At 39.2% G+C, this 19,286-nt stretch overlaps 1 protein-coding gene across 2 annotated transcripts in view; it reads left to right on the forward strand.

Annotated features, from left to right (window-relative positions):
• The first annotated feature begins 278 nt into the window (after window positions 1-278).
• Window positions 279-19,286, forward strand: part of TRAK1 (trafficking kinesin protein 1) — a 103,497-nt gene continuing 84,489 nt past the window's right edge. Inside the window, exon 1 of one of the 2 annotated variants that reach the window (XM_010398799.4) lies at window positions 279-343. The gene's annotated coding sequence lies outside the window, so the exon portion shown is untranslated. The remainder of the gene's footprint in view (window positions 344-19,286) is intronic. The other variant, XM_010398800.4, reaches the window with a different exon arrangement.

Here is a 19,286-nt window from a genome sequence, read left to right on the forward strand (position 1 = left end):
GACATGGTTAAGAATGTAGATATCATAATACGCATTTAAAAGATCAAGGTTTTAATGCAGCAGACTGAAAAGAGGAGTAGCCTAACCCTGTTTGATTCAGTTTGGTAGTTTGTGTAGCTGCTCTGCCAAGAGAGGGTGAGGAAACTTGTCCGTGAGCCAAAGTTACAATTGCATTCAAATGACCTTGCAGCATCAAGAACTCTTCATGTGGGGGAAACACAAATAGAAGCGACACTTAAAGCAAGCCTGCTAGCCAAATGGTGAGATTCTGGTGGGGAAGAGGAGACACCAGACAGGAGGAATGCTGTACAGATGATCAGGAGCAAAAGGAGTTGAAAACCAGGTACAGCAGGGGCTGTTATGGAGCTGTAATCCCCCAATACTGTTTGTTGCTCCTAGAGCTGAGCTTTGACTTATGTATGTAGTGTGTGTGCAGAGGCATTGCTAGCCATGTTTTAAATTAACTCAGACAAAGGAAAGGAGCATGGCAAACACTGCTTTAGTACTTTTCATTTTCCCTTACTCAGCAGTTCAGCTGAATGCTGTTTTTCGACTATTGCACTGCATAACGCTGCCTGGCGTCTTTCTCAAATACTGCTGAGCTGAGCTGCTGTTGTGTTCTCAGATGCAGCTTTAGACTGGTGGGGCAGGGATATAGCCTTATGCTTTGATGTTCAAAAGTAGGTTATTGACAGTGTACTGTGCTTCAGTGGGTCAAGGATCACTGTTTACTGTGGTTGCCTCCCTCCCTGCCTCCACATCTAACATTAGTAAACTGGCATGTTATTAACCACCATGAGATTTTTTTGAGAATAAACCAGAAGGAATCTGAGATAGCTATTATTTTAAGGTTACAGATAAAACTGCTTTGGGCATCAGGTCTCTTAAGTTGTGGTATTATTGTTAAATGTGCTGTGTTGGAAACAGGCAGCTTGGTGCAAGAAGAATTACTTGCACAGTTTTTTAGGCTTTCAGCTGCAAAGAAATTGCACTTACTTGAGGTACTCAAATTGTCCTATATTTGTAGGACAATTAATTTGTCACTGATTTCTCTTGACAATCCTGGTGTTAATATTTATATTGTATGTGTATTAATCTTTGTATATATGCTGATAGGTAATTTGGTAGCTCTTAGCCCATTTATTGAAGTATGCCATTAGTGATGCCTGTCTAACTGATATCCTGGACTTCATTCTGTTAAAATGAAAATTCTTACAATATAAGGAGCTTAGACATGGGTGTTTCCTTTGAAACATGAGGACTTGAACTAGGGTTGTTGTCATTTTATTAAGCTTGTTTTCTGGATGCAATTTGAGTTTGCTTTTCTTATATGTATCTAAATTTAAAACCAGAACTTTAAAACGGGGAAAAAAAGCAAAACAGTTCAAAATTATTCCTAAATTATGAGCAATATGAACTATGTTCTTTGTAGAACTTTTTTTAAGAACAGTTTTTAAGTCCAATGGCTCTGGAATATTAGATTGCTGTTGGAGAGTTACGTTCTTATATTTTGGTGGCTGAAAGGCAGGAAAGCTCTTTAGATCCTTCCCCCCCAGCTTGATCTTTGTTGCTATAATCAAACAAGGAACAACTTTTTATAATTTACTAGTTCTTTTTGCTTCTGCACAACTTGGCTGTGCCTGAACTCAGTTAAAAGAATGAGTATGCTTGGTGAACTTGTAAAAAAAATATTTGCAACTGCTCCTAATAAAGTTTAACTTCATTTTTCACATGTTCTTCGTTATAAAACCCACTTCAGCTTGGAGCCAAAGTAGTTTAAAGGGCCCTTCTATCATTGGGAGCTTTTTAGCTTTGGAATAATGCCCATAATAGCTGTTCCTTGGTCTGTGATTGACTGACTTGAAGGAAGATGACATTTCCTAATGAAAAGCTTTGCAATTTTAAAGCTTTATAAAAATACTTCGGATGTGCACTACCTGCAATACCTAAAATCTATAACACACTCAAAAATCTCAGTGCTACAATTGTTTTCAGACTATTGTAGGAAAGCAGAGGGAAGAAAATGAGATGTTTTTGTAGCGCTTTTAGCATTTGTAACATGACATTGCAAAGTATAGGAGTGTAATTGTAGTTGGACAGAGATGGAGGTCATATCAGACAGAAAGAATACCCTTATTGTTGGTTCTTTTTACTCCCCCTTCTGTCCCCACTAGTTCAGGTAGGATTATATTGGCAACAGAATTGCACTTAAATTCTAGTAGAAGCCCACGTCCTTAGGGATTAGACTAAAAAAATCTAAAGTGTTTTAGAGCAAAATACATCTGATAGGTTCTTCTTGTTCGTTTCTCTATGGCTCACTTTTTTTTCCTCTTGTAAATTCCCATTTCACCTCCTGATAAAGAGCATACAGATACACTGAATACAATGGATTTTTCTCCATGTTTACTTAACTTACCTGCTCTTCTTTAAGATAAGTCTACTTCCAGTAGGGTGTTTGTATTCATCACAGGGTGGCTCAGAATTTGTCTGCACTGATTTTTATTTATTTATTTATTTATTTTTATTTATCTCTAAAATACAGAGGAACAGCTGCTTTGCACAGGTGTTGAGCAATTTTCAGTTTGTATGGCGAAAGTCTTTCTAAAGGAACATGGTAAAAGAAATATTTTCAACAATATTTTCTTCTCAAACCCTAAACCCTCTCCCATACCCCATCTTGTATCCCAGGTGTTGCTGTTTAATGTATGTACTGCTATGAAATGGAGTGCAATTGAAATAAATTGTGTTTCTTTCTGGTGAACTGTGTAGTAGGAAGGAAAGTAGAACGCAGATGAAATTGATGTCAAAGGTGCTGTAAGAAACAGGAGGTCTTGTTCAATGAGCAGTTTGGTTCTACACATATGAAGGGAGCTTGGATGAAAGCAAACAGTAGATCTGTATTAAAACTTGCAGTCTGTACAGACTAGCAAGGAAATAGAGTAACTTAAATGTTTAAACAGAACTGAAAGCATTTAGACTGATTTAATAATACATTTATTAGCCTTCCTAACTAGGACTTCTAGTTGGAATTATTCTGAGACAATTCAAATATGAAATTAAAGACTGAGGTGGGTATGTGGCCTTTTAGAGCAGTACAGATTTCCTTCAAGTCATCATGAGGCTGTTACAGGAATTACTGGGAAAACGTGAGGATTAGAAGTGATGAGAGTGTATTTCACCTTTTGGGTTCGATGTTGTTAGATTTTTAAGTACTGAAACTATTTTGTCATCAACTGTGACACTCTTGCCTTTGATCCCACCTCATTCTGAAATCCTTTTTCTCTAAAAGAGATGAAATGTGCTTCCTGATGTCATGTGACTTAACACATTCAAAGTTTCATCAGAAAAATGGAACTGAAGGTGAAAAATGTAGCATAAAGAAACTTTCAATAGAGGAGATGCAGAAAGAATAGCTGCCTAGATAGGCTCTAAAAATCATGTGAACTTTAAGCCACTCAAGAGCTTAATTTAGTGGAAGACTGGCTTGAAAGGCTTAATATAGGCAGCTCAGATATCATGTGGAAAGTCTAATATAGACATGTATTGATATAAGAGACCTTGAGCTTATTTTTATTTTTTCCTGGTCAGATTGTTTGTTTGCTTCCCTCCCTTAACCCCACTCTTTATTCTCAGGAAATGCAGTAAAATGGCAGTTGTTACTGCACAACTACACCTGACTGTACCAGGGAGAGTGAAGAAAAACTGGCCTTTTGATACTGGCATTTGTTTTGATTTGGTCAGCTTTCAGTGGAGTCTTCAGTAAACTTTGGTGCTGCTCCTGATAACTTTGACTGGGAATGTGAAATGAGTAGTGACTCCGGTCAGGATATTCTTCTGCTTGCTGAGAGGCATTGGTGACTTATGAAAGATGCAAGGTCACTGGGATTTCTACTCTTTTTCCCTTTCTTTCTTTTTTCTTTTTTGTTTCCTTTCTCTTTATGTCTTAGAACTAGTTTGTTTGTCTTCCAATACTGTAGCTTCAAATTATAGCTATTACATCAACAGCACGCCAGTTTTTAACTGTGTTCAGAAAACTCCTTGTTTCTTGTCTGGTCATTAACAAAATATCAGTAGGAAGGTCACAGGGTAACTGATGTGACTTGCCCTCTGATGGAAGTGTCATGGGAAAAACAAATGGACGGGTGGATTCCCTCTGTGTTTACAGTAGCCATGGAAAGTTGTGTTTTGTTAAAATCTCCATCAGGCTTTAGGAAAGAAAAGCCACCCACACTCTTAAATCTTTACTTTAAAAAAAAATCAGGTTTTCAAGTATCACTTCAGCTCTTACCAGAAATTTATTTGGGATAAAATCATACTGTTGGTCGGGAAGCAGTGGGGGATTTTAACTGTACAAGAAAAAATGTATCTGGAGTAGGTGGTTGATATCACTCTGAGTCTTCCTAAAATTACAGCCTTTAATGCTGTCACCGTTCATTATATGTAATTGTACTTATGGATTTGTAATTTCGTAACTCGAGAATTTAGTTTGAGAAGTAATGTTATGAAGGAAAGAGTGTTGTCCTCCATGTGAACGGCTGAAATACCTCAACAAAACCTGACAAAACCAGAGTAAGTCGGACACCTTCATGTTCAAAAATTTTTTTAACTGATGGTGAATGTTTGACTACTTAAGTTCTCAGTGAACGAAGATAACTTCTAGAACCATGTAGATTAAGGTGGGGAATAAGAGTCAGACCAAGGCTTTTAGTGACTGGTTGCAGAGTTTTTGCTGTAATGACAAAAGAACCGTGTTGTTCATCCTTTTTAAATAAGTCACAGTATTCTTCTCTGGTAGCGCTGAGTGGTGGAAGTTGCAGAAGTTTGTGGTATACACAGGCAGGACAGTTTTGTGTCTGAAGTCTCTTAAGTCTTGCTGACTTTTTCTGTGTCTTTCTGAGAGATGGCAAATTGCTTTTGAATTAAAAAATCACAAATACAGATTTTCTAAGATGAACAAGTAACAGGGTATTTTTGGTGTTGAAGCACTCTTTCCATTTCATAAAGTGCCATCAAAATTATTCTTCTTTCTCAAGGCTTGATGGCAGTGTGCTTCACACACCTTTTGGAGACTAACTGGTCTTTGATTCTGTAGCTTGGGGCTTTAGGTAATAAAGGATTTCATGTGCATTTTTCTGTAGTGATCACAGTAACAATGAAGCAGGAAAACTCACAATACAGGTATCCATACAGAAATAACCTGGGCAGGTCTTTTAATCCCCTGTTTTATTACTGTTTTATAGCAAGAAAAATAACTTTGAATGTCAAGATCATTGCACTTGCTTACAAAATGTTACATGTATTATTACATGTTGCTTCTGAAGACTTGCACAGAAACCATAATGGAAGACTGCTGAATTGCAAAGCAATATATATTTAAGTGCATTAAATTCAAATTATCAATGTGATTCTAACATATTTAGATTTTAAAGTCAGTATTGCTTATAATGCAAAAACCTGAGCTTTCTGAGATTGCCTGTAAAATACCTGTAACCTGGGGAAAAAAAAAGTGTGTGTCTGTGATGGTCATGGATGGGTATGCAGTAAGGGCTTCCCTACCTCAGCAGCCATTCTTTAGTCTGCCTTTTCAGTCTCTCTTGTCATCAGACTGAGCTGTGGGGCTGTTACTAAGTTCTCAGAAATGTTTTCCGCTGATAATGTGCATGTCTTGTAGTTGAGAAGTTATTTTTAGCAGTCTGGTGAGACTCTTTAGAGTCACTGAGGGACAGAGCCGTGGCAGAGGGCTGGAAAAGGGAGCTGCCTGCCAATGGATTGGAATGGGAGAGTGGGAAATGGTACCTTTCATTCCCATCCATCTTTTTCTATTTTTGACTGCTTTGTTCTTTCCTGGTAACTTGCAAAGAAAAGGCACATTTCTCAGGTTTGTAAAACTGTGTTTGGCTGGGAATAATCTCTGTGTTACTGAGGCAAAACTGGTAGAATTGCATGAGTGGAAACTTCCGTTTTCACTATGATGATGTTCAAGGGCTGCCCAAATCTCGACACCTTTTAACTAGAGTGAATCTGAGAGCTGCTGCTCTTCACTCTGCAGTAGTGGAAAGGCTCTGACCTGAGACAGTTTGTATGAAGTCAGAGTTATATTAATCTGTTCACTGCATTTGCTAATATACCAGACGTTTTCCTGACTGTGCAGTAACCAAGGGAAGCTAATGCAGACGAGTGCCAGTGAAAAAGCAAATTGTTTTAAATTGTGGAACCTTTAATTTGACCATAATACTCAGCTGCAAGAAGCTTTTTAATGTTTGAAATTTGGTAAAACTCCCATGAGGCTCAATTTGACCTATTTTGTTCATAGAACTATTATGTAAAAAGATTGCTGAGTTAGAAAAATACCAGAAAGCACAAGAAGGCCCACCAGTTTACATGCTTATGTGATGAAAGTTGCTGTTTTTTCCAGATGGAATAGCTAGTGGGACTCGCCTAAGTAAGTTGCTGTGCTTTTCCTCTCTTCCAGCTTTTTCTTACTTTTAATGTGTGTTTTGTTTTAGTGCTATAATCAAAGGTCATCCCCAGTCTTTCAGTCTCCACATACATGGCTGAGTGAATGCATTTTTCTTTCAAGTTTATCTTTGCAAAGAAAACCTGTGGGTGGAGAATTTAAAATGGGATTCAGAGTGTTTGAAACTTCTCTAAATGACATACCTGGGAATGCTGCCACATAGCAGACACGTTTCAGTGAGGTGTATTTATTTCACTGCTGTAGGACACCAAAGATGAAGTAAGGTAGGCTGTGTCAGTTGCTACTGACAGTGTTCATAAAGTAACAGAAGGTTTGCAGGCATGCTGAACTGAAGGATCATCCTTCTTTCTTATTTCTATTTAAGGTTAGGTTTTATATGTTCCACCATATTATCTCTTTATACTGGAGTATTGTCATTTATTTGATATGAAAAAGCTTGTCCCTTTCTTACTTGAAAATAACTTAGAAGATATTTGTCTTTCCTCAGACCAGTCAGGATGGGTTCATGCTGAATGTTCTCTCTTTGTTTTGACTGGTAGGCATTGGTCCTGCTCACAGTATTGTGTGATGGGCAACTTTTGTGCTACATGTGCTGTTGTGTGGTGGATTTTTTGGGGCTTCATCCAGTGGTGCAGTATAGTGTCTGTATAGGATGTTTGTAGGAAAATTTTGCAATGGCACTTGAGTTTGGTTGAATTGGGTATTTTCTGCCCACTGTCAGGTAGAATGTGTGATGTATTCTGGATAATTTGCAAATCTGCTTAGCTGAAGTTCAGTTTTATTTTTACAGCTGTTTGTAATTTGTCTGAAGAGTACAGGCCATAATGGTTACAACCTGGTGGTTATGGTGGTGTCCCTTGCCTTGCAGCAGAGGGAATTGGTGATGAATCCAAACTGTACTATGATAGCTAAACATGAAATACTTGGTTTTAAAGGCCTGATGGCATGTGTGTCTCTGCTGATCCTGATGATTGTGCTGAATAACATAAAAATGATGTGGTCAGTGTCCTCACTAGTTGCCTTTAACTTTGCGCTGTGAATGTCCTGGCAGCACTGTGCAGCTGTATTACCTGCATGCATGTTTGGACCAAGGGTAGAGGATGCTCAAATTCCCTTCCTGCTTTCATCTGTAGGAATGTACACTGCCACTGTGCACTAATGCACATTCTACATTATTCCGACCTGATTTGTAAATAGATGTATAAATTCTAAGAACTGAGCAGAATAGATTCATGTATCTTCAGCGATGTAGTTTTGTGATGCATGACTGCAAAAACAAGCTTCTTATTGAATGAGAATAAACTTGTACAAGGGGAAAGAGGAAAAATCTGTCAGAATTCAGAAACCTGCCTCTAAACACCCTCCAGTAAGTCACAAATGCACTGCAGCAGCAAGAAAATAGTAGTCTTTGTTCTAGCTGTATGTTTGAGGTTTGTGGTTTCTTAATTGCACTATAAATTGATATCTCTGTATAGGGCCCTTTGAAAATGAACAGCTTTGTTCTTCAGTGCATTCAGGTCTGAACACAATGTAAAGACTGAGGAAGAATGGAAGTCTGTGAAATGGCACTATTATGCAAAAGTTTTTTGAGAACTTGCAAAAAAACCCCACCAAAACAGACCAAAAAACCCAGAGCATACTGCCAGTTGTTAAGTGATTTGTTGTCTTACTGTAGATGTAGCATGAATTGTCAGAAATCGGTGGGAGCTGTGAAAGACCCTTGTGTTCCATATCAACATGGCTGTATGGGCACTTAATGAGCAGTAGGATTCTGTGGTAGACCATATGGGTGTATGCTGTGGTGTTTGCTTGGAGTTTCACGGTCGGTTCTGGCAGAACCAGTCTCTTACCTGACCCGTCTGGCATACTGTGCAAGTGATCTTAGCCTAGAAAGCTGTGGATCCAAGTCAAGCTGCTGACCTTTTCCTCCTGCTTATTAATAAACCTTCATGTTTCTCCTGCAGTCAGTGTTGTATACAGCGAGGCTGGGAAGAGCATTTCAGCACCATCTCGTCCTGCTGAGAAGGTGGCAGCATGCCTTTCTCGGGTTGCACAGAGATACTTTGGTCTGGGCAGGGGCTGTGCAGGCAGCTGGTGTGTGTGTCAGTGCCTGTGGAGTCTGCACTGAAGAGCAGCTTTTGAAGAAAGGGCACAAGTGGCGGAACTGCAAACCTACCACGAAAATCTGTTAAAAGAGAGAGAGGTCAAGGAAGGTTTGGTGCAGTTTGTCACTGCCAACACGTTCACCCCAGAGGGGACGTGCTAGACGTACTGCTGTTTGAAAGCTGGCTGCCTTTCTAAACTACAGGACAGTGGCTTATTTTGGCCTTGACCTGTCAGTTGCTGGTGTTGGTGATGGAAGTTTACAAGGGAATTACTGCTAGGCTTGAGTCATGGGAAACTGATCTGTGCTTCCTGTTTTGGCCATGGAGATTCCAACTTAATGATGAATATCAATAGGGTATTTTTATTCAATAATGTAAATGAGGTATATGCATTCTATTTTTTCTTCATTTTCTGTTTCCATGGTGAGGGACAGGTGTGTGAAAACTGAGTCATGGGGCCTTACAGAGACATAAAAGTGCACAGAAGAGAAATGTAATATTGTAAAGAGAAGGCTTTAAAGTGATAGCAGAATGTTTCACTGGGAAGAACAGAAAATGGTTCTTGGTGGAAACTGAGGGTCTTGCTGAACCCTGCATTTGGTACAGGTGAATAAACTGTATTTCTGAAAATTGCATCTGGGTCTGGAACAGCAAGCGATGTAAGGGTGGTCTAGTGTAGCCACATCTCTACTGTGCACTAAGAACAGCTACAATATGTAATTCCATGTATCCTGGTAGAGAAAATACTGCAATTTTCACTTTAGAATACAGTCTTGTGTTTTGCTTGAACTGCTGCATGAACTGTCTGGACTGCAAGAACTTGTTAAACAAAGCTGAAACTGCTATTTGCATGGGGCAAGTGATACTTTGGAGATCTTTGCCATTATTTTGCATACTTTTTAATGTTATTTCAGCATTTCTTACTGAAAATTGTGTTAGAGCCCAAACCCCCAGGCAGATACACTATAATATTTCACCCTGGTTATGCTTAAAGCATGACTAAATTTGCATCAAAAGCTTTTCTACGTGAACTGTAAAACAAGTTAAGTAGATTGACTTTGTTTCAGGGAAGTCAGTGCCTACGTAGAATATAAAAGTATTTTTCTAAAATTTCTCTCTTTTAATTATGTGATATGCCATCCTTTCTCCACAAGTTCATTTTTTCCTTCTGCCACAATAAGTTGCAAGGAATTGCTCTCCAGACCTTCTTCAATAGCAAGGAGAGCTTCATATTCTCTCTTGACAGTAAAAGAGATATGATAAAGCTTTGAGGTCTGCTGTAAGAACATACTGGACAGAAAACTGAAAATTAATGAAGGCTTAAGTAATGAAATTGAGAGTGTGCTGTCTCCAAGCACTTTTTAATGTTACTAGCTTCAGTTGTCAAATCTTGGCTTCTTTTTAACTTTTTAAGCTCAAATAAGAGTTTATGTATCAAATGAGGAATCTACACAGGGAATTTGTAGGTAGAGAGATCTGTTCCTGTCGGGAAATCCTGTGTTTATATTAAGGGTTGTACCTGTAGGCCTTGCTTTCCATTTTACCTGTTGCTCTTGAAATCTGAGTCTTCCACAACTCCCTTGACAGCAGCTTGTTTATTCGTGCACAAGCCAAAAATGTGACAGTCTTTAAAATAGTCAGACTATTACTTTGGGTTAGTGATACTTTCCTATGGTCTTAAAATGTCTCATCATCTTCTTCAAATGTAACCATGGTACTTAAAATCCAGAAGATGTTCCAGTCTTATTATGGTTATATTGAGAAAACTGAGTATTGAGAATGATAACTTTCCTTGTGCTAGAGTATGTATGAGTCAAGGGAAATGAATTCTAATTGTGGTTCTGAGGCTGATAGGACCATTGTTCTGCCAAGTTAGGTCATGAAAAAACATTTCGAAGGAAGGCATTTCTAAGCATCATAATATACTTGTTTTGAGAGAGACTTTCTTTTAAACTGCAGATGGGTAACATTAGTGATTTTGTTTTTATATTTTTCAACTGAATAAAGAAGTGCTTCAAATGCTGAGTTTACCAACCTTGTAAAATTACATGTTGTTCTCTGCACTTTTACATTTAGCATGTGTCTGTAGTATTTTACTGAATTAGTTCAATTCCTTTTATTGCTCAAGAAAGGGTTGCTTTTGATACTGTAGTGAAAAGTTCCCCTTTCAGAGAAATTTCAGTCTTCTAATTAAGTTTCAAAGCACACAAAGAATAAAATCCTTAATATATAGGAATAAAGTTTGTCTAAGAACTGTTTTCCTCATGGAAAACTGGCTGGGTTGCTTGCCTGAGGCTGTTGGTAGACTGTGAATGCTTTCTGACTGGGTGCTAAGATACAAGTAAGTCATAAGGCATGCTGATAAGTGGGGAACTGAACTGCCAGATGGTAGAGCAGGTCAGCTTGTCTAGTCCACGTAAAGTAGTTTTTGGTCACAATAAAGATGTCCAATCGAGCAGGAGCTGTCAGGGGGCAGTGTGGTCAAGTGCTTTCTTACTGCCTGTGCCATGAATCTGGTAAGTGAGGTTCAGTGTCCAGGACTATCCGTTGTGTGTTTTGGAGAATATGTACATGCACACAGGAAATTTATCTAAGGACACCTTCAGAAAGTGCCACGTCCCATGGTTATCACAAGTATTTTCCAAAGTCAGTTTCCAAATGGTCTGGAACCATTTGATCCATCTGTACTGAGTGAATCCAAACTTTTATTTTTGTGGTTCTTTGGGGAAAGCCACAATGCTGGATTTCAACTTCATTCTGTGTCTAAGTAAGATAGTCTGCAAATGAAGCAAAAACTGAGCATGTATTGCATTTAATTTGCATTTGTACTGATGCCTTAGGTTTTAACTTTTATATTTTTTAAATCCTGTACTGCCTAGTGTGTAACTCTGAAGTTTCTTGTGGCCTGTTAGCTGCTATTCTCTCATGCTGGTTAGACATAACAAGCCACTCCAGGTTTGCTCTCCAAGGACACCTAGATTGTCCCAGGCCCCAAAATATGTAAACTAAGGACTCTGAAGAGGGGGGCAAACTTGGGGTAGTTACATCATTAACTGAGGTTGTAACTGGAGAATTGATCCTGATATGCAAATGGACCAAACTTACAAAAGTGTGAAGAACTCGTGACTTAGCGTCCATTTTGGGTGTAGCCTTTTGACTGCCCAAGGTGACCTTGAAGGCCCTTCAAATAAATACCTTTATTCCCTTATTCTTGTCTAGTCTCTGTTTTTTGGTGGCCATCTCAGGCATCAGTTTCCCCTAGCTTATGCTCTTGTGTAGTTCCCCCCTGTAAGGAGACTTGTTTTTTCCTCTTTTGTTTTGTTTGGGGTTGGTGGTTTTGTGTGTGTGTGTGTGTGTGTGTGTGTGTGTGTGTAAAGACTGTATCACAGCTTTGCTCTTGCCATGTTCATGTTAATGCCCCTTGAATACTAAAAAACTCTGTTTTAAAATCTTTGCTTGTGTGACTTTGACTTTAATGGCACTAAGCCATGGATAATTGGCTCAGTTTCCTAAAATTCCACAGCCTGTTGTTAAGATAAACATTTCTAGGTTCCCAAGAACACAGAGACATGTATATGGTAATATACTGATTATACAGAGCAACCTTTAAAGAGCAAATTCTTATTTTCCTATTTTATTCTTGATGTTTACATGCAAGCATCAGAAGCAGAAAAATGACTTGACAGAATAATTGTGCCAGTTTTTAAACTATATTGTAGCCTTTTGAGAAGGGCTGTGAAATAGCTTTGTTTTGCTGTAGCCATTAGCCCCTAGGGGAGCTGGAGGGAAGCAGTCCTTCATTGGAATGGTGTGTGTTGAGATGCACCCTTGTTAGTCAGGGGCATCTGTCTCAGTTGCTGGGAGGGCCATGTGACCAAGGCTTTGGTATAAGGCCCTGGATTGGTGGTTGTTTGGGAATTTGTGGTCTTGTTATTTCACTCCTCAACACTGGTACCTAAAGTGGCTTGTAAGGTTCAGATATCAACAAGTGTTGGAGATGGGGCTTTCTCTGGGCTGAAAAGGGCTGTGATCTGCATTCCCCCCAGCCCAAAGCTTTAGAGAGGGGCTATAATTATAGAGCTCATCACAGAGCTGTGTTCAGTTCACTCATGTCCTCTCAAACACAACAGTGTATGGCTGAAAGCATTGCTCCCATACGCACCTAATCAGAGATGGCAAAAGGAAGTGGATATGAGGCCCAGGGATATTAACAGCCAGTTAAGAAATTGTGGGATAGGTTTTGAGAAGCTCTGTGCACCTTCAGGGTTGTAAGGCAACCTTGAAGAATGATGGAGGCTCTCACTGGATTGTGCCAGTTGCTCGAGCACGTGGGGAGGCTTGCTGCCAGGGAGTGAGGGCCAGTGATGCTAGTGAGCCAAAGCAGATGGACTTAGCATCTTACTCAGAGCAGGAATTGGTGGTCTGACTGTCCTTGGAGGTGAGCCTCCCAATAGTTGTGTTTGAAATTGCTTCTAGTAGCAACAGGATATTTAAATTTTTTGATTTCTGATAAAAATTAGGATGTTCTTACTCAACAGATGGGGTTTTTATTTGTTCGTTGGTCTTATTTTTTGATAATCTTTTTTTATATAATTATTCAACTTTGTCCAAAGCAATAAACTGAGTCTGAAAGTAAGTGGATCAGGACACAGGAGTTATGGTATATAGGTTTTGAATTTTTTGAGTTTTGTGTTTGTTTTGTTGGGGTTTTTTTTTTAGGACAGTTAGCATAGAATTTCTTATCCCTGCTCTCACTGACTGTGTGCAATAAGAAACAGTAAAGAAAAACAGCAGTGTTGTGTTATGATATTTTGTGCAAATATTTTCAGAATGTCAGCTGTTAAAATTTGAAATAATGACACTTTTTCCCAATGCTGTAAATCAGTATTTTTTAAAGTTTAAATTGTACCAACTCCATTTAGAGTGTTAAAAATCATTGCAGAGGGTGAGAAATTAAAAATTCCTCCTGTAATAGAAGAACAATAGTAATGCAAAACAAGATTAAAATTGCCCCCTCTCCCCCAGGTTTTAAACCATGATAAATATTTGGTTTGAGCCAGTCTGTTCTTTGTTTAGAGTTACTTGACTAAAACTCTTGGTCCTAACTTGCTGGCAATTAGGTCTATTGTACTTTTGATTAAACAGTAGTATTGTAGTGGTGGTGAGAAACCAACATACTAGCATGGTCTTTTGGCTGTCTTCCCTTGCTCTTTAGTTTTATCCTGAGGAACAAAGTATGGCTGGGCTGGCTCATCAGGGGTTTAGCTTGGAATGGGAACAGATTTTAATTTGAATATCTTTACCTACTGCCTGCTGTCTTAGGCCCAGCTGCTATTCAGTGAGTTCTTGGGGGGTTTTGTTTTGCTTCCCTGTACAAGTAGCTGGTTCATGTGTGTGGAGTGCATTTGTGACTCTGCTCTTGTTCTGGGCAAGTGCCCTCACTGCTCCTTCCTGTGGGTAGGAAGTGAGCTCAGGACTCAAGAGCAGAGACAGTGGTGTTACCTCAGCTGCTGCAGCTCAGAGAACTTGTGGTAATCCACAGCTCTCCGCAGATAGCAGGAAAGCTGTACATAAAACTCTATTTTGAAAGCCTTTGAGGTTTATGGAGAAGTAAAGGATTGGGGAGTTCCATTCTTTTGTGGTATATAAATAAAGAGAAGTTTTCCTATTTCTGTTATCACTGTTCCCACCCACATTATCTGAGGACCTGGTTTGCTGCTGGTGTACTCATTTTCCCCATACCTGAGCTCTTTGATACCTGCCTTTTTATAGTGGTACAAGGAGATATGCTGGTAGGCATGGTGTTTCTGTACCAAAGCTGATGCTCTTGTATTCTAGCTTGTGTATTCACTGTGTTTGAGGCTGGAGTCCATACATACTAAATATAACAGTTGCCTAACCCAAAAAGATTTGGTGGGTTTTTTTGGTTTTTTGGGTTTGTTTTATTTTGCTTTTTTAAAGTCGTAAGATCTTATTCTTATCTTCAGCAAGTATTGGTCCGTGTCTTTTGGACCACCTTGTATTGATCTACCTCAGTGAGCACCTTGTACGTGCATGGGTGTGAAAAGAAAGTACGTGTTTGCGGCGTTCATACTTTGCACTGCCATACCTCTGAGCTTTGTTTTCTTTCTTCATGAATTCCTTGTTTGCCTGCACATGCAGTTCTCATACACTCTGTGCTAGTCACTAGTGGTGATGGTTGAACAGTTTTCCCTTTCCAAGGCAGGTACACAGCTGAAGATGTCCCAGCCAGGAGCACGAGGTGTTGCGGGAAAGGGAACGCACTATTTAACATTTTTGCAAATTTTTTTGTTCACCAAGAGAGGGGGATGGTGGGGAGGGCATGGTTTTTGGCCTACATTTAATAAAAGGAGAGGGAGCTGTAAAAAGCTTCCAATGTAATGTGAGCCTTACGTGAGGAAGAACTATTTATAGATCCCTGCAATATTTGCCTGAAGGAACTTGAGAGCAGAGCAGGGCAGTGTTACGTAAAGCTGGGTGAGAGCACACTTGTGCCCTCACAGCTGCGAAGGTCAAACCCAGGGCTTGTCTTACAGTAGGCTTCCACTGTCGCTTGCCCTGAGAGGAGAAGAGACTGATGGGCTCCTTCTGAAGGCCAGATCCTAGTGGTGAGAAACTTTGGTTTGTGGAGAACAGTGGTGTGGTTTTCTTTTAAGAGGCTTATTATTTGTGATGTTTTGATTTCATTGTTTTTTGAGAAAACATGACTGTCTTGATTGATGACTTAATGGTCAAATAAAGCCAAACAAGGTTACAGCAGCAGCTTTCAGGACCTTGAGAGTGAGATTTCAAGCTGTACGTGGTTATATTATGGTTTAAGCAGCTTTTTGGTTATTGCTGCTGCTATTCTTGCTTTTGTTCTCTAGTGGTGACTTTTTTAATTCTAAATGACAGTACCATGCCACTGGCAGTTAGCCAAGTATTGTCCTGGTTTTGGATGCCTTCATTAGCTTAGTATTTGTTATGAGACTTTATGAAAGTGATTTTAGAAACCTTTCAGATCTTTAGCTTGAAAACATTTTTTATGGTTTCATAGGCAGAAGAGCCTCTCTTAGGGAGGCATATACCTGTGATGATCCTTCATAGCATGTGGCATTAACACAGGGTGTTGATACTTTTCTGAAAGATTGCATTTGGCTAGGTCAAAGCATTCCTAACCCTACCGAGAAGGAGAAAAAATTCCAAAACCAACAAAAAGCATGGAATGTGATCTGAATGTACTATAAAGCTAGGAAACTTAGGCAAGATGCTTGATTAAAAGGGCCTTGAATGGCTTTAAAATTCTGGATAAGGATGTAGTCTGCAGTTATCCCAGATGTTTTTCCCTTTAGTTTTTACTGTAAAATTACTGGATCTCTTCTAACATGAGAAATGCAGAATTTTGTGAAGTGTTTGAAGGTAAATAAACTGCTTGTCACATTCTGTCACTCATCTGTGACACTTAGACACTTTATGTCCCTTGAGCTAGAGGTTTTAACTAAGCAGTCAGCATTTTGCATGTTTAAAAGGCAGGTTCTGAGCAGAAGCTAAACCCCATGGTTTATAAGAGAGTATATATACTACAGCACATAATTAAAACAACTCGGTAAATTATTTGGGATCATATTCAGCCTTTATCTAAAAGTTAAACAGTGAATGTTTATATATGTGTGTGTGTGTGTGTAAAAGCCAGACCTTTTGCAAATGGTTGTTTCTTCAAGGTGTGACAAAGTGTGTTTAAATTGAAGAAGGCATTTTGACTGGCTTTTGAACCCACCCACTTACTGAAGAAATTACTTTTAAATTAAAAGAAGGCAAACTTTTATAGATTCAAGATGTGCATTATGAAAGAAATAGAGTTGAATACTTGAAGCAAATCTAAGTTGCTTCAGTCAATTATTTTCCCAAACAACAAGGGTAGGCAAGCATGTTTATCTTTTTACAGATGAGACAGACATATAAAGTAGCTTTGATTTGCTTCCGTGTCTACATGGAGCATTTTGCATCTGAAGAATTTTTTTTTGGTGGGGGGTAAATAAGAACCTTCAGGCTTCTTTTTAAACAACTTAGCAAAACGTACCAGACTTAAAGTAAAACAGAGGTGTTTAAGAGATTTAAAACATGATGCACAAAACAAGGAAGAATATTTCTGGTGGGACTCTTTCAAGTATATAAAAGAGTGGAATTTGCACATTCTAAAACCCTCTGATGTGTTTAAGCAGCAGTTAGTACTTAGTAACTGAGAATTAATGAATTAGTAAATTAGAATACAGGATCAGGGCTCTGAAGCTCCAGGTGGATGTGAAGAGCAGAAAGCTCTCTCAATCCCTTGATACCGTGTGGTTCTGTCTAAATTAGCAAATACTTTGGTCAGTAGGGGTGGGTGACTGTTACGGTCTCTGTCCGGCTCTGTGGGCTCATACGCGTGCATGCACAAACGCACGGCTAGCTTCAGTATAAAGTCGGTAGCAAAAGAGGCAGGAAGGGTCTTTGCGTGTATTCCAACAGGAGCATTTATTGCTTCTACACTGTCGAAGGTTGCAGAGGCAAAGGCGAGAGAACAGTGGCGATGCGGGGTTTTATATGGGGGCGGGGAAAAGGCAGGACTAGGGAACAGGGACCGGACCAATGGGGAAGCTCTGGGAGAGTGATGAGGGGTGGAGGCTGACAGCCAACCGGGGAATCCAAACTGGAATAGATCGGCGTAACAGAACAAGCATCCTGGGAGAAGCCTTTTTGGTCACTCTAACCTAAGAGGTTCTTGTGGTACTAGGGACTTGTCTTACTGAGAGCTCTCTGTCCCTTGTAATGTAGGTTCACTGGCCACCACGGATGACTAGATCAAAACACTGAAGCTTCTTAAATCTTCATTACTGATTTCGGGGAGTTACTTTAGATTAGTTTTAGCTTGTCACCTTGGACTGGATGTCCCCATTTACCTGGGCAGTTTGAAGCTTCTTGAAGGAGAAAATTTAATAGGTACACGCCAGATGACTTGTCAGTGATGTAGCCCATGGGGCTACCTGAAGTTTCATGTCCCTGTTAGACAGGAAGTAGCAGTTGAAGTGCATCTTGGAACAGAGTTTTCATATTTCTACTCAAAAGGGAATTGATGGCTCATATGCATCAGAGCTGTTCTGCAAAACCAGCCAGCTCACAGTAAGTGGTTCTGCTTCTGCTCTAAACCAAACAGCATTGTTACATATGAGAGTATGCATAGCAAAAGGATGACCTGGAAGGTTTTATTCAGATGTTCTGGAAAGATATTTTTCCCCTCTGTTAAGGAAGTATTCCTTTAAATTACCAGATGTTTACAATGTCCCAGTTGCCATTTTAGAGTATTGAATAAAAGTAGTATTTTGTGAGTTATTCAGCTCACAGAATCTGAGCTGGATAACTAAAAAAAGTTCAAAGCTTAGTAATCACCAAAGGGTCCAGCATCTGGTTCCTGGGTAGCACATTAGGAGTTCCAGATGTTTTGTGACAACAGTAAATTGCTGTTGCTGCAATCCAAGATGGTGGTAAGAATAATGTTGCAAAGTTATAGATAACATATTTGGCATTGCTGGGCTCTAGGTAAGCACATGGCTGAACACCTCTGCTTTTGATGGAGGAAGGATTACTTAAAGTCATTTGTGTATTTAGATTCAGATTTAAGTTGTGTTTAGTGCTGAATGCAGAAAAACTTCATCTCATTTTCAACTTGGCAGTTGAAAAGCAAGTGGTTTATTTTATTTGCTTGTATATGAAATTTGTGGTGTATGAAACTCAACTCTTTTCCCACAAAACAAACTTCAAATGAAAAATGGACTCATTTCTTTTTAATGTCCAGAACCCAGAAATGGCTGACTGGAGATTTTTTTTCCCCCTCTGCCTCAAACCCATCAAATTTTGGCTGTTGTCTAATGTAAATGTGTCTGTTAGCTTCGAACTGCTTTGCCTAGATAACTGGCAAAGCTGGGTTGGTTTTTTTTTTAAGTGGGACACAGGGCTGACTAATCACATCTCAATTTTTGACTTGCCTTTTGTAATCTGGGCTGCCACAGGTACACTGCAGTCAGCACCCAATGTACTACTTTATCAGGTCTTGGTTATATTGCAGTTATAGTCCAATCTATTCCGTGGATGTACTATTAGACTGCAGAGGTGTTGGCTCTATGTAGAATTTAAGGTCTTGATATAGTAACCATGCCAATACTCTGTTTTAGGCATTTATTGGGTTAGACCAAAATCAGCATTCTGCTGAGGTGGTGTGCAGGAGCAAGTCTTTGTGCTTGTGTGATCACTCTAACAAAGTGCAAGGTTGGAATGAATACCTTTAACAAATAACTGACAAATATGGTTTTTTCAGAGTAGAATGAACCTCTACTTTTAAAAAATATATAGATGATAAACTTTAGGGAATTTTGCTCTTTCAGCAAACAGTTTTACACTGAAGAATTAAGTTCAAACATTCCAAATTAAATATTTCTTTAGTCCCACATGTGTCTATTGGCTTCAAACTGTCATTGTATTTAGACTGGGAGAAATGGTACAATACAGCCAATAATGGTACAATACAGCTTTTGCCATACTGAGGCAAAAGCTGAATTATGTCATATTAGGTAGGAGAGGAGTTATTTAAATGCTATATGCAGGCTGCTGTTGACATATGCAGTAGAAAGAATGAAATGGGTTGAAATTTCATTAAGAAAAGTTATAAT

The sequence above is a fragment of the Corvus cornix genome, chromosome 2 (assembly GCF_000738735.6).
Source record: "Corvus cornix cornix isolate S_Up_H32 chromosome 2, ASM73873v5, whole genome shotgun sequence".
NCBI classification, from domain to species: domain Eukaryota; kingdom Metazoa; phylum Chordata; class Aves; order Passeriformes; family Corvidae; genus Corvus; species Corvus cornix.